This window comes from Dipodomys spectabilis, unplaced genomic scaffold (assembly GCF_019054845.1).
Source record: "Dipodomys spectabilis isolate Male_0828 unplaced genomic scaffold, ASM1905484v1 ptg000365l, whole genome shotgun sequence".
Taxonomy (NCBI): Eukaryota; Metazoa; Chordata; class Mammalia; order Rodentia; family Heteromyidae; genus Dipodomys; species Dipodomys spectabilis.
Window position 1 is genome coordinate 1,954,956 of NW_024871042.1, and position 14,767 is coordinate 1,969,722.

Below are 14,767 nucleotides of genomic sequence, written 5' to 3' on the forward strand. Positions count from 1 at the left end.
TAATTTTCTACTCCTTTTCTACTAAAGGTATCTGCACCTTATTTGTCTTTGTAAAAGCTGCAAAACTATGATGGCATAACCTTCCAGGCTTTAATTTTAACAATGATTAAGCATTATCCGAGTCATGCGTTTGAATATTCTACTTAAAAATCCATTTAGACAGGCAATACCCATGCAAATATTGATTATAAACCCACTATGTTTCTACCAAACTAGATTAATATATCATGAAATGAAATCCCAAAATCTGATTTTCTTTTTGACTTTTTCAAAAAGTATAACCAAACACCAAATCTATTTTCACATTGGTCATATATTTTTCAAATGCCCATAGGACTAAAATTTAATTCAGGTCTCAATGTATCTTTCCTCCCACCCACCTCCAGCTAAAATAATCAAAACCACAGCTCTTTTACTTACATAGAGCACTTGAAGCTACACATTTCACTTTATTATAGTGCTAACTTTTAGCACAGCCTTTGCTATGAGTATCACATATAGCTTATTAAACATGAGCAACTTCTTCAAAAAAACAAGTCATTTTAACTGACACTTTTTGGCTTGTGTTCAACATTTTACACCCTATGTCTCAGAGCCATAAGTTTATAATTTTAGAGGCTGCAGACCTTAATTTGTCACGATTAACTGTTTCTATCTGCTGTTCTATAGAATGGTAAACTCTAATATTGGGGAAAATAGTAAATAAATGCATTGGAATTAGCTGTTTGATGTGAGTCCTGACTGGGTCAAATTTTTGAATGGCCATTAACTATATCCATTGATGTAAAATATAAATGGGATAACTTGGTAGTGTTTGTACCATCCTAGGTCTTTAGGGTTAAAAATGATAGGTTTGATGAGATAATTGCTGGCCATAGTGATTGATAAATTGAGTCTTACATGGGGTTTTTATGTGATGTGTGAGTACTTAGATGTTAAAGGCTAATATTTTGCTTTGGAGAATAATTTATCTTTCTGGACTACTGTAGTAATCCTCCTGTAAATGTCTAATTTATACCTTGAAGGCTTGTGTTTCTCTCTCTCTCTCTCTCTCTCTCTCTCTCTGTGTCTCTCACCTCTCTCTCACCTCTCTCTCTCTCTCTCTCTCTCTCTCTCTGTTTTGAAAAAGAAGTATCTAAGAAATTTAGAGGACAACCTCAGTGAGATTGCCCAGCTCACAGAAATTAATCATTAATGATGGAACTACAGACCTAAGATGTTGTATTAGTGGAGTAGTTTATTAGCCTGACATGCACAGCCATCCTCCACAGACTCCCCACCTAGGCAGGGCCAGCCAGCACTGCAGTGAAGCCTGGGCATTGTGCCTGGCTGCCCAACTCCCTGCCCTTAGCTGTTGGTGTCAATGCAGGGAAGAACTGTGGATAGAGAAGAGAGCACTGGACATGATGTAAACGTCTGCTTCATTATCTTCTCTGGTGTTTAAAGCCCAACCATTAGGGGAAAAAATCCTTAAGGAAAAAATTATGACTAACAATATTGAGCCTTAAGGATTTTTGTTTTGATTTTTTGAAAATATATCTCAATTTGTTTCACACTCATAACTATCTGATTGGGCTCTTCTCTGGTTAATAACTTGCCTCTGAACACAAAATAGAAAACTGGAGGATTAGGATTTAAAACCCAATTAGTGTGTAAACAAAAACCATATGCAATTCACTATATAATGATCTTACCCACAGTGGGGAAACACCTCTCATTATCAGAGCATCCTTTATGAATCTAATCAAGATACATAGGGCAGAGCAGGCATAAGATGAGCACAGTAGGACAATAAGAAATGAGCAACCCAACAGAAGCAATCAAGCAAAGAACAATGAAACAAGGCTTGCTTTGGGATATTTTCCAGTTTTCTATGGTGAGTGTTTCTCCATGGGTAATTTTAAGTTTGCAAAGTGAAGTCTCTGAATGCAGAAAAGAGATGTCTATAGAGTCTCTTCTCACATACAGACTTCTATCCATCACCAAGAAAAGTACACAAATATGTCTGAGGAAAAGAAAGGTAAGTGAAATGGTAAGGGACGGTGTGGGGTGTGTTAGATAATTGGCCCTTGAGGACTTGAAACTATCTTGTCTCTTGGCTGTGAGCTCTACTTACTTGATCACCCTTTGAGCTACACCTCCAAAATTCAGGAACTCTCCAGTCCCCTCTCCTTGGATTAGGCCTGTGACTTATTTAAACCAACAGAATATGGCAGAGCTAATGCTACTCAGGTGCTGCTGGAGATCAGCCCTAACAAAGCCTGGTAACTTCTGAATTAGAAGTTTTGGTACCTGGGGCTAAGGTATAAGAAGTCTAGCTATTCTGCTGTCATTGACCAAATAAAAATGACCGTGTGTAGCACATGTGCCAAGAAGCAAAAACCCTGACATCCCAAGTGGGTAAAGTGAGGAACCCCATCACTGGAAGAAGACTGGTCCCCACTGTTAGGACAACCCTTTCTCTGAGAGTTGTAGCCGAGGCAGCTCCAGAATGTTCCAGAATGTACTCTCTAAATTCCTGACCAACAGAACCTCATGGAACTCAAATCTTGTCAAGCCACAAAGTTTAAGGCAACTTAGTCAAATTTGACAACTGAAAGTATCCCTTTTTCTACCAATGCAAGGATCTTATTTTAACTAAACCTAGGATGTTTTAATGGGCCTTGTGGATTCAGAAGCCACACTCTGGAAGTAACAAATGAATCTTGGAAACTCATGGTGAAGTGTAAGACTGGGATTCCAATTCACTTGCACTCTATAAACTAGTTCAGATCCCTTCAGGCTCTGAGAGAATCCTGGTCAACAGCTTGCCTGTTGGGGTATCATTGTTTCCTGTGAGGTAACAACTGATGTAAAGGGAAAATGAAGTATAGAACATCCACTACATTACCGCTCAAGGATTAGGAATAAAATAAATCTCTTGTCTCTGAGCACAGGGCTCTTTTGAGTATAATCCTTTTATTGTGTTGACAGTAATCTGAGGGTTTGGGTGATGCTATTCTTCTCTCATCAAATAGATAATAGACAATGAAGGGGAGGGGGGAAGTAAAGATCATCCTATCAGAACATTTGTCCCACATAAGGGTTCCATGGAACATTGTGAAACTATGAAGTGGAGAAGAAAATAAAAATCTGGCATGAAATTCCTAAATGATGAGATAAAATGTTAAATAACCTCGATTAGCCACTGTCATCTGACACCTTTAGATCAGAAACAAGAAAGATTCCTTGTTGCGTGCCTCCAATTCCATGAAACCATGAGTTGGCTTTTATGCTTTCATAGGATAGTTCCACCTTTTTGGTTAATACTGGTATATGAATTCAGGGCCTTGTGTTTTCTAGCCATGTCTTCTACAACTTCAGCCATATCCTCAGCAGTTTTTGCTTAGTTACTTTTCAGGTAATGTTTCACAATTTTTACCCAGAATGTCCTTAGGCCCTGCACCTATGACATCCTACATAGCTTGGATTATAGACATGTACCACCACATTTACTTTATTAAAATGAAGACTTGGTAACTTCTGGGCCAGGATGACCACAAACTGATCTCTGCCTCCTGAGTAGCTAGGACTGCAGACATGAGCAAACACAACAGATCTTTACTGGAGATTTCTTGATATAAGGATGTTGTTATTTTGGTCATGAGATTAATGGAGAAAAATATATTAGGATTAAAATGACTAGGCAGATAAGGATTGATGATATCATAATAATATAATATGGATGATTTCAGAGCAGTTAGAAGTCAAAAAATTGGTGCCAGTGGCTCATGCCTGTAATCTCTGAGGATTGTGGTTCAAAACCAATTTGGGCAGGAAAGTCTTGGAGACTCTTATCCCCAGTTAAAGACCAAAAAGCCAGAAGCGAAGCAGTGGCTTAAGGGGAAAAATGGCCTTTGGGAAAAATGCTCAAGTGGCTTTTGGGAAAAATGCTCAGGGGCAGTGCCTAGGCCCTGACTACACACCCCAGAACCAGCACACAAAAAGGGCTGAAAATAAGATGACTACATGCAGTTTATTAAAGATAAGAACACAGCATAGAAGGAAACTGCCTCAGCCTTAACATGATATTCCCCAGGTTGCCACCAGTGGCATTATAATTCTTATGTCCATTTTCAGAAGACAGACAAGTCACAAGTGGAAGCTACTGTCTCAGTCCAATTTCCCTGTCATGTTTCAAGAAGCTCCTGAGTCTGGAGAAAATATAGAAATCAGAAGCATTGTAGTCTATGCTTACTTAGGCACTGGCAAAAATAACACCTGAAATCTCATCTTTTAGGTCTAAATCTTAACTTCTATGTGAGTCATTTAAACCCTCCCAATGTAGTCTACCTGAGGAATTAGTGAATAATTTTTGCTCTCTCTTACTACAGACCTGTTACATTGCTTTATTGCTCAAAACCATTCAGACATAGCTGATAAATACAAGAAGCTCTTGATAAGGAAAATGGCTTAATGACAAGTAATAAACTGGGATACCCAGAAAATACCATTCTAGCACTGCTGAACTCTCCTGTTGGACAACCCAGAAAATTTAGACCTGATTTTGTTACTCTTCCCTAAAAATAAAGGGAATTAAAGAAGGTATATTTGCTGTTTTTATTTTAGGCTAGTTTCATGTTCTGTTGGAGGGATGTCTGATTTATTGGGTAGGCAGGTGTGAATATCAGAGCTTGATTTTGTATCAGTCCCAGATATCCTTGATAATAGGTGAAGAGTAATAGAAACAGGCTGGCTAATAGATTGCCAATATTATGATACCGTCCAATAATGATAAGGACATTGCCTCTCTTATGGCTATTCTATTACATTTTTGTTCTTGTTTAAAATAATCAGTTTCATCATAAAATCGTCTAAGTAAATGAATGCTACATGAGGTGTGTAATAGAGTAAGAGGGAAGTTGCAAGGACTCCCGCTCAATTGCTAACCTAGTATTTTTTCCCTATCACTAGAGATGGTAGAGTAACTTTGAGGATTAAGAAACTTAAATATCATTTCATAGATTTTTGGTCATTTACTACTTAGCTTCATGATTCACAAGGTGCTTCATTTTGGTGGCTAACCATTTGAAGAGCATTTCCAAAAGTCTTTGAATTTTGGACAGAGTGTCCTTGCAGAATTACATCATTGTGAATTTTAACTTTCACGATAGTACATTTCTTGTAAACTCTGTGAAAATATGTGTTTAATTAAATATTTTCCCTTAATGGAGTAGGTAAATAGTAATTGTAGAAGCATGTGTGGTCCAAGCTTTTAAAAAAACAAAAGCTAAGCTCTCAAATACAATACAGAGAAGCACAAAATAAACAACCCATATATCAGCTGTTTCTTTTTTTTAGATTTGAGGATTTAACAGATGCTAGTTGATCAAAAGAGGAAGATAAAAATCACACTACACTGCTCAGTTTGGTTTTTGGAATGAGACAACTCATTGGGACATGTTAATTGGTCAGAATAGATTTGTAGAGAGCCCATAAAGGTAGTAAGAATAATTAGATCTTCTATAAGGCTCTACACAATAATAAAGTAAGGTTTAGTAGAGTGGCACAAAATAATAGCCAAAATGCAAAGATTTTTTCCTTAATTTTTCTGAGGAAGCAGGTAGGCTCAATTGTACTTGTTGCTGAGTATTGGAAACTAGCAAGGGGATTTTTTCATTGTGTATGAGCCTTGGTCAGCCATCAAATTTGAATTTAAGCAAATAGCAAATTTACCTGGAAACTGCTGACTCTTGCCTGTAAACTTAAGCAACTCAGGAGGATGAGATCTGAGGATTTCAATTCAAAGTCAGCCCAATTAGAAAAGCACATGAGACTCTTATTGCCCATTAACCAGCAAAAAGCTGGAAGTAGAAATGTGGCTTAAGTGGTAGAGCACCATTCTTAGTGAAAAAAAAATAAGCAAGATTATGAAGTCTCAAGGGTAAGCTCCGGGGCTGGAATTAAAAACAAAAGCAACCAAACAGCAAATTTATTTTTTTTTTCTTTTTATCATATTTGACTATCAAAAACTTGAGTGTTTCCTGTGTCTCTCTTTTTTTATTGTAAAGATGCTGTACAGAGGTGTTACAGTTACATGAGTATGGCAATTAGTACATTTCTTGTCAAACATTGCTGTTCTCCCACTATCCCTTCCCTCCCCCACCTCTTTCACTCCACCCCACACTGAAGTTGTAAAGTTCATTTCCAATATACTGTCTTATGGGTATCAATGAACCCCAAGATATGGACACAGCAGGTCTTTCTTTGTTGTGGTTGTTTCTAATGTACTTTTTTTTTTTGTTTTTTTTTGTTGTTTGGTTTTTGGTTTGGGGGTTCCTTTGTATGTTCTTCCCCCTGTGATATATTCCCTGTTGTCACTGTACTTGATTTTGGTACTCTGCATCTCATATATATTTGTCTAATTTGGGGAGGAGAAGGGGAGTAACAAAATGCTGAAACAAAGACACAGGATGACCCATTGTGTGTCTCTTTTATTCAAATATTAATGTTTTCCTGCTTTTCCAATTGCGATGAATTTAAAAAGGAGTTCATTGTCTAAAAATAAGTTCATGTTTAATAAAAAAATGCTTCGAACTTAACAATTTCTTTTTTGCCATTTTAAATCCTAGAAATAATTCATACTAGTCATATTTTGAAAACTGTGAGTCATGTCTTTCTTGCCATGATAACGTACCCTGGTAGCAATCTATTAAAATTTTCCTGCTAAAAATGACCGCAGGAGTTAGTAATTAACTTCCTCTTGAGTACAATAATAGAATCAGAGATTGATGAACAGTTTTTCTTCAAATATTTTAAGTAATGGCATACAACAAAAAGGCCATGCATTGCTTGTCTTAGAAAAACAGTTTGGAATACGTTAGAATATCATGAATAAATGAACACTTTCATTTATGAGCTTTATATAGAAGTCATTGAGTTTCCGTGCTCGAGGTGCAGCCTGCATAGTAGTTAATCTTCCTTCGTGGCACTTACTGTATAATGCAACATCACTTTGGGCAATCTTTTGTATTAAAATATAACATTTAAGCTCCTTTCCCCCAACAAAGCATTGCAAGAATGAATTGTTCAATCTCTTTTTTTAATATATATAACATACTGGAAATTATTTCAGAAATAACCAAGATGGTAATTCCCACTTAATATCTTTCTTTATAGCTCATTGGAAAATAAGAACTCTTTCCAAAGCAATATAAAGTTATTGGAAAATTAAAAGGACTTTGTATTGATAACCACATAATTCTTGTCTCAGCATTACCACCCAATTTTTGGGCCCTGAGCATTGACCTTGCCTCTGCTGGTCATTCCTATTATTATTTTAACCATTAAAATAAAAATATGAATTTGATGACCTCTTGATAACTTCATCTTAGAATGTTCATCTCCCTCTTGATTTTTCCATCTATTTTATTCCTTCCCATTATATTCTAATGACCTTTTATTTTAACCTCTGAAGAATTATGGCCCATTCCAGATCAGCTTGATTTCTTTCTATACAAGAGAGCTGTCTCGCATCTTCACTGCTGTCATATGCCACTTCCCACTCCATGAAGGAAATTGAACTGTGGTGATCAGCTTCTCTAGGGAAAAATATTACTTAGGCCCTGTGACATCAAATGGATCCCTGAAGCATAGGCTAAGTCAGATGATACAAAATGCCATTTCTTTTTTAACACTATCTCTCTTGCTATGATAATCTCCAAACTACAAAGTTAAGGGTGAAACAGAAGGATAAGAATGATGAGATTGTAAGGATAGTGCACTTGGTAAGCATTTAGTGGAAGGTACAGATTGTGTGTGATTACCTGAATACATCTCTATACACATGAATAGGCATAGAAATCACAAAATGCCATTTCTAAAGAATTTGTAACCCCTCTGTATGGTATTTTCACAATAAAAAAAGAAAAAAAAAGAATTTTTCACAGGGGTTCTTTTTGGTATGTTTTTTATTGTAAAAATGTTGTACAGAGGGGTTACAGTTACATGAGCAAGGTAATGAGTACATTACTTATTGAGCATTGTTGCCTTCTCCTTTGCTTTCCCAGTAGCCTAAGAAACATCTTCTGATGGGATTAAAATATCACTGTCCACTTGAAGTGTAGCTACCATCATCATCCTTGAAAACTGTTTAAGCACTGCTACTTCCTAATGGACATTTATTCTGAGCTTTGAGCCATAACTGACATAGTAAAACACTAACCCATAAGGTTTAACAGTTTTATTAAGGATCTTTTGAAACAATAAATTGCTAATAGGAAATTTCTCTGTGAGTTGGATTAGAATTCATGGGTCGTAAATTTTCTTCTGAATACTGCAAGTAGAAATGTTTTCCCAGGATACACCAGTATGTCAATGAAAACTAAGTATGTTTTAAAAATTAAGATCTGGCCCTTATTTTATTTTCTGGCATGCATGTTGATATGTAAATGCTAGGATACACATAGCATTATTATTTTGGTGCAAAGATGAGATGTGATTTCCTCTCAAAAGAGAAGAAATCTGGGGCTGGGAAGGTGGCTCAGTGGTAGAGCGCTTGCCTTGCATGCATGAAGCCCTGAGTTCGATTCCTCAGCACCACATAAGCAAAAAGAAAAAAGCCGGAAGTGGCTCTGTGGCTCAAGTGGTAGAGCGCTAGCCTTGAGCTGAAGAGCTGAGGGACAGCGCCCAGGCCCAGAGTTTAGGCCTCACAACCTGGCCTCCCACCCCCCCAAAAAAGAAGAAATCTCTTTTGAGAAGGAGTCACAAAATTCATTTGGGATGCTTAATTCACAAGCTGCATGAAATCTTTAACAAAAGGAAGTCTAGTTTTGTATAATTCCCCAAAGAAAAATAGTTGATTTATACATATAAATCATAATGGTTAATACTATTGTTATTACTCTTGCTGGTGATAGGAGTCATTAATAAAATACAGTCTCTATGGCATGTGAGTTCTAATATGAAATGATGAATATAAGTGTTCTGCATAGAGTGAAATGCCCACATTTATGAAGTGGATTCCACATAATTAGTAGCCACTTTGTAACATGGGATTTAAGAAATTTATTAAGTATATGCTTACAGCATTTGGACTTTCTGGTTTGTAACAGAGAGGATAGAGTCAGGAGGAATAGTAATGGGCTATTTTTCACTCTTTTTCTGTTTCTGTGCCACCAGAAATTCCAGTGAATAGAAAGAGATACCTGTGACCTTCTCTGCTAGACTAAGAGATAAGCTTAGATGACCAGAGAACAGTTATTAGGCAAGTGGATAAAGCTTGAGAGGGGGAGAGATTTAGAGATATTGAAAGCTGAGATGGAGAAGCCTGCACTTGACTTGCTCCTAAGAATGTAGATTGAATCTGCAGAAAGGAAAGATCCATCTTGCCTCGTGCCCTGATCATTCACTCCTGCAGCTGTGCTGACACTTTTTTTTTCCTTTCTCAATGAACCATTGCCTTCTAACCGCAGGCTTTTACCTAGTGCATCTTTTTCTTTCCAGTATTACCTGGATAATGACTTTGCAATCACAAAGTTCTCAAGTAAATTGAGACTCTTTTTAGAAATATTTTGATGGCCTTTCTTAGCTTCCTGACAATTTTAGTTGGTTGCTTATTTATTTATTTATTTTATTTATTTAGCTGCCAAGAAATCTGTCTGTTTGTCTATCTATATAGGGGCAGTGCATTATATACATAATATCATATATATAATATAAAATGTACTTCTCATATATATATACATATATATTATAATTAAACACTGCCACAGTTAAAGCATTTGCCACTCAGTATTGAAATTGACTCACTGTGGACACATGGTCCAAAGTATACATCAGATCTTTTACTCTGCCTTGTGCCTGCCACATCAGTAAACATCTGAGGAAGGAAGGGATGGAGAATGGGAAGGAATGGAGGAAAGAAAGAAGGAAAGACAGGAGAAAAAGAAGGGAAAGAACATGATCTAGATGAGCAAAGTGATCTACAAAGCGAAGGTAGAAATGATAAGGGGTCAAAAAGACAATGAGGAGATCTGATGAGATGAATCTTCAGCTCTGATATAATCTTCTTGTCCTATAACTCCCATCATTGAGTTGATGATTAGAACATTTTCTCTAATACAGAAAGATAGGATAAAATTCAATATACTTTTGACTGAAAATGTCTCAAGCATTTGTAAAATGAGAAACTTGAAATTTGGGGGGGGGGCATTCAAATGAACTGTGACTTCAACACAAAGCAAGTACTTAGAGCCATTGGAGAAAATAAGCTCCACTTAATTTAGGTAGTAAAATAATAATATCATGAAAGTGATGTTATTACAGGTATAGTTTGTGTGTATGTGTGTTTACAGATTCTTGCTAGGTAGCCCAGGCTGGCCTTGAATTTGTGATCTTCCTACCTCTGGTTTCTAAGTACTGATATGTATATATAGGGCTGAATGTATACGTCCTAACACTCAGCTAACATTTGATTAAATAGGTTTAATATATCTACAGACACAGTGATCCCTATACATAAAATCACAGGTGGTAGACAGGCCAGCTGAAAACAGAAGTAGTAGGAAGGAATCTCAACCAAAAGTTACAGTTAATGGGTCACTTAAAAGTTTCACAGTTTTTTGTATATATTATTGTAGGCCTGTGCGGAAATAGTGGTAATGTTTTATCCTACATATGTTATATAGATGATATGTTTATAATATAGTATATGATAAGGTATAGTTTAGTATACATAGTACATATGTATAGTACATGGTATACATAGCACATACATAGACCTATGGAGATATAATATGTGAAGAGATAGATGATTCAATAATGTGATATGATATGATATGATAGATAGATAGATAGATGATAGATAGATAGATAGATAGATAGATAGATAGATAGATAGATAGATAGAATAGATATCATAGTTTTGTTCTAACCAAGTTTCAAAGATGGACTATATGACAGCTAACCACAGAGTACTTGAATGCTATCAAAAAGCTCTAAGCCCTCGCTCCCCAGGGTTGGAAGTATCAAAATTGGAAGAGGCTTTGCTAGGTGAGCACAGTGGAAAGGAGGTAAACACTGGAAGCCTGCCCTTGAAAGGGATTTTGAGAGCCTGGTCTCACCTTTGAACTTGTTTGGGATTCAAATGCTCTTGACACTCACAATGTTTTCTAGTAGTGGGTGTTGTAGATAAGTACAAGATCTTACACTAGACTCCTGTATTTCTTCTTTCAGGAGCTAGTTGATCATCTATAGTTTATATCATCGGGTTTTGGAGTCTCAAATCCCCCTTCCTCTGAATTATTGTCAGTATGGAGTTATTGTCAGAAGTGAATTCAGAAGTCTGAGTAAAAATTCCCTATCTTTCTCTGCAGTTCTAACTGTCATGCATACTCCCGGAGGTCATAGTCTCAATTACAAGCTTAGTTTAACAAGGAAAAATGAATTATTGGGCAGGAATATCCATTAGGTTAATACAAAAATATTTCCTTGTTGCATCCAGTAGGAACAACCAGCTGCCAAAAGAGGCATGGGGAATGCTAATAAATAAATAAATAAATAGCACACACACACTCTCTCTCTCTCTCTCTCTCTCTCTCTCTCTCTCTCTCTCTCTCTCTCTCGGTCAGAGAGTATATGCTAGCTTAGGTGAGCCTGGGGTTAACAGAACAATGGGTACTTTCCAAGAGTATGGTCACAAGGCATCAGGGTACACTAAAGATTAGGGACTCTAAAGATTAGGCCCTCATCTTGTCATTGGACAGGGTCACTGTGCAATGTCAAGCATCCCGAATCCTGTGATTATGAGATAAGGCAAACAAACACTGGCAATTTCTCACTGGTATCAGGCTCTCTCATCACACACCATTCATCCATGCTTCCTATGCCCAATCATAGCTCCAATGGGACTGGAGGGTTCCCACAACTGAGAACATATCTCAAAGATCCAGTGGTAGAGTACCTGAGCTCAATCCCAAGGACTGCAGGGTAGAGGTAGATTAGCTTCTGGTTCTAGAACACACTCACACAATAAAAATGCAAACCAAAGTAAAAGTTACAGGAGATTTAGATGAGATCTGTAGAGGAAAACCATCATGGTGTTAGAAAACAACTTGAGAACTTTCAGCAGACAAATAAACAAAGCCATCTAGAATTTCTTTAGAACGTGTGCTATTTAAAGAGCACCCTAAGGGAAAAGAAGAAGTTGTTCCTATGCAGAACAAGGAGAAAGCATTCTAGGCAGAGGGAATTGGTAACAAAATGTCCCTAAGGTTGAAATAAACCTGGACATTCAAGAACGAAAGGGAAAACAGTGTTTCTAGGACAGTGGTCCCCTGAGAAGGAGTGGTTTACAAGGACACTGCAGATGCAAGCAGAGCATGGAACTAAGATGCTGTGGATAGGAGGGTAGCTGGAATGGGTGGTGACTCATTGCCTCAAATTTCCAAAATGGAATTTTTCAATGGTTAGGACATGGTAGCTGTGGCACACTTTTTAGAGTGCTAGGGTAGGTTGTGGCATATGAATGTGGGAGGTAGACTCTATCAATAAAGAGCCAAAGATCAGTTGATAAGACTGGATTGGAAAAATATGTTTGGAGGATGTAGGTACGTTATTTAAAGCCCAGAGCAGATTAGGGGCTCATAGGGAAACATATCTTTGGAAGAATAACTTATGATTCTAGATTTTGGAATGTCGTGATTACAGCCCTCTTCCCCTGTAAAATGCCTTTCTCCATTGGCATTTTGTTCTGAATATCTCACACAAAGCTGAGTCTAATGGGAGCCATGATGGTTTGATCTACCAAGATTCCACCTCTTCTTTTTCCAGAAACTTCATAGCAGTAACTCATACCAGAATTACAGTCTATAGGGACTTTTATATTCCTTATATCATTTTTCTGTTCTGTACTTGCAACAGTCTTTACAGTGGAAAGGTCATGAATAATCTTTTGTTTGATGGACTAAGCAGTTCTTTAAGTAGATATTTATATTCCTACTTTAAAAATATGAGAACACAGGCTTCAGAAGGTTAATTGAGCATCTTGTCTGGCCAAGGTTACAAAAGTAGTGAGAGGAATTGGCAGAAAGAAGATATCTCTGACTTCAAGGGTCTAAGAGGATCTAGTTTTAGATGAAACTTTCCTGGACAAGTCCACCTGTCCAAGAAATACCGCAGCAATTCAGAACAAGAGCTCTAAAATCATTAACAACTAGGTCAAATTCCTCCTCTCTTCTTGCTCAATGAGTGATGGCAGAAATAACATGACCACAGTCTTCTCTTAATCTACAGGATTGGAATTCTAATGTTTACGTCTCAGTTATTTGTAGATTAATATATCCAACCTTCCACCCACCAACATATAAGTCTATCCACCAAACATATCATTAACTTCTAACCATGTGGGAAGTGCCAAATGAGCATCAGGAATAGGTTCATGCAAAATAAAATAAAAATGATTCTGCCTTTCTATAACCTTCATTCTTTCAGTGATCAGGAATCTTTTGCTGCCAAGTACCATTTGGTATGTGATGTTAGCTGGTATGGGTGTTTATGTTGACATAAGAAAAAACATCGCCTACATTTGTTGAATTTTGAAACCTTCCTATACTTGCTTTGGCAGGGCCAGACCAAATGGTCTTGAAAGCCATAGCCCATGGGCCAGATGATCAACACCCTTGTGCCTAAGGGAAGGTATCTATGACCAGTTAACAAATTAATGTAGATGACAACATTAAATAATGACTAGAGCTATGGAGAAAATAGTAGTGTGGAAGCTCACAAGCTCAGGGGAGGATTAAATGAGATAATGCACAAAATATTCTTAGCCTGATGTTTAACACCTGCATCTTGGACAAAAGGGGATAGTAAAAACATTAAATGGGGTAGGGAGTGTTGCTGGGGGATTACCTGCTCATTGCCCAGTCTTTAGGGAGCCTCAGCTTTTTAGCATTCTTTCCTTCAGACACTAAGTTATGAAATAGTGTCTGGTGGCTTTATCTTGTGTCACTGAATATACAATAAATACAACTGCTGATTTTCAGCATCTGTTCTCTGCAAACACCTAATCATGATTTTCCTTTCATGTAAACCTGCTCTCCTGGAGAGAACATGCTGTTCAAACAGACCTCAGGTATACAGCCTCAGGTCATAGCTATCTTTCATTATATGTTCATGTAGAGATACTCAAATTGTAACGATTTCCCATGCACCTTGGCCACATAGCTGGTCAGACTTGGATTATTCCAGTTTCTGAGATAACTCTTGTGCATTAAGTTAAAGCAACTGCCATTCTGAGGGAACACAATTGCCTCTTGTTAATGACTAAGTAATGTCAGTGCCTGGCACATAGTAGGTATTCAGGGAAGGTCTTCTCATGAATGGATTGAGATTTCTCCCAAGGGATACAGCATCAGAATACCATTGGCAATGGCAATTTCCTAGGGACATGATGATGGCAATTCTCCAAGGATATGCTAGATATCCCAGGAACCAGCCTATCTCTCTTCTCCCAAGATTCACTTACTGCCATTGCAAAGCCTCAGCACACAGATCACTTTTCTGCATCAAGACTTAGCTCTTAGGTACTGCTGCAACCTATCCTAATGTCAAGAGGGGTAAATTAGAAGCTCAAAAGAAGTGACAAGGTACACAACTCTGCTCCTCCAAGCCAAATGAGCCCAGCTGCTTGACAGATTTAAGAGCAAGGTCCTACATGCACTTGTGTTCTAGGAAAAAATGCTTTCCCTCACCTACAGAGCCTGGAAAGACAGAGGTTGGAGGCTAA

At 37.5% G+C, this 14,767-nt stretch overlaps 1 protein-coding gene across 1 annotated transcript in view; it reads left to right on the forward strand.

The window, feature by feature from the left end:
* Macrod2 (mono-ADP ribosylhydrolase 2) overlaps nt 1-14,767 on the forward strand; it is a 1,713,649-nt gene that overhangs the window by 1,455,115 nt on the left and 243,767 nt on the right. The window lies entirely within an intron of this gene.